This window comes from Toxorhynchites rutilus, chromosome 2 (assembly GCF_029784135.1).
Source record: "Toxorhynchites rutilus septentrionalis strain SRP chromosome 2, ASM2978413v1, whole genome shotgun sequence".
In the NCBI taxonomy this organism is placed as follows: domain Eukaryota; kingdom Metazoa; phylum Arthropoda; class Insecta; order Diptera; family Culicidae; genus Toxorhynchites; species Toxorhynchites rutilus.
The window spans coordinates 204,332,691-204,334,398 of NC_073745.1; positions in this window are offsets into that span (position 1 = coordinate 204,332,691).

Sequence of the window (1,708 nt, forward strand, 5' to 3'; positions counted from 1 at the left end):
ACGCACCGAAATGTACAATTGTTCGCGCGTCACTTAAGCGGAAACGGATCCTTTTGTGGATGAAACGCGTGAGCTTAACAGCCGACTAAGACAACGAGTCGACTAGAAGAACTCTGTGAAATCACACCGAATGAAAAAACACTTGTATATCGTATGATGATTTATTGGCGAAAGAGGGACTGAGTGTGGATTACATGCGTATTTTATAATTTGTTGTTTCTATTGTTTTTCGGCACAGCATTTTTGGGGAATTGTTCTCGGACAGTGGTCAGTGACTACTGATGACGATATTGTCATACCGTCGCGTGAGTGTTATGTGAGTGTGTGACAATGATTTTAGATTTTATTTCGATTCGGATCAGTTGATGAACATAAAATTTTATTTTTTTTCGTTGCTGAAAGTGCCTTAGGACTGTGCGAAACTGCCCCACACTTCTGCACATTCGGACAAAAAGGTCATTTTAAAAAATTCGAATAAACTATTCGTAATCGCATCAACGCACGCCTCTAGCACGCTCATATGATACATTGATGTTTAAATGACAACCAGTATGAATTCAGGATTTTTTTTGAGTTTACAAAAAATATTAAAAATAAAGGAAAAAAAGTATCCGAATGTGCACCCCTCTCCCCTATCTATATAAATAAAAACGATTTGGTGTCCGTTCATCCCGATTTTACTCGAGAATGGTAATGGATTTGAAAGTCAATATGAGATTTGATGCATCTTAGTCTACGTCGGGTTTAAAGGCTAAAAAAAGAAATTATCTATCGCGAATATAGATCGAATATAGATCCCCCGTACAACTCGTATACGTTTTGGCCAATAACTTGTCAATAACAATAACATACCCTTTTCGGACCGGAAAATTTGCTAAAGATAGTAAAAAATATTCTCTATCGAATGAGTACTATCTCGAAAGTGTGTTTTGGGTATTTTCAAATAACTTTTTTCAATTTTCTTTAAAGTGATTAATTTTTCCCATACATCTTGGCCTATAACTTTTCTCAAACCTTTTCCGAATCATAAAATTTTGTCTGTAAGATAGGTAAAATATTTCTCTCTTGAACAACTTCGATAACTCTATTCAAACAACTTTTTTTCAATTTTTGAAATTCTGCATAGGAAATTCTGTATATACAAAATATACATGCGACCCATGCTCACGTTTCAGTCTATAACTTTTCTCTGTCACGATCAAGAAAAAAATCATTATGTGGAGAGTTTTTTTTTTTATTAAATCGTTTATTTTTACAGGCTCAGTTACATAAGTTTAAAGGAGCCAAACTCCTGACTGTATTGTTATAAGTATATATAAACATTTTTCCTTAATTGTAATGTTAATGGTGTAGAAAACCGATTACTCGCGGTCTACTCGAGTTTAGAAGGGTGACATATTTTCTTCAGGAAAAGGAAGGGATAAAAGGATATGTTGACAACGTTCACTCTCACATTCACACTCACATTCATTACACTCAATTCTTAAGCCTATCTTATATCTAATATGTATTTACATTTCACCTTATTCTATTGTTAATAAGAAGGGATTTGATTTCTCGCGAAGGAAAAGGAAAAGGAGAATATAAGGATATAAGGACAATCAGACACGAAGATCGATAACTTTTAGGAAGACATATATTTGGGACATGTAATCAAGGTCTAAACCAGCCAACACATCTCTCACCGGCACATTGGACTGCCTTCCTC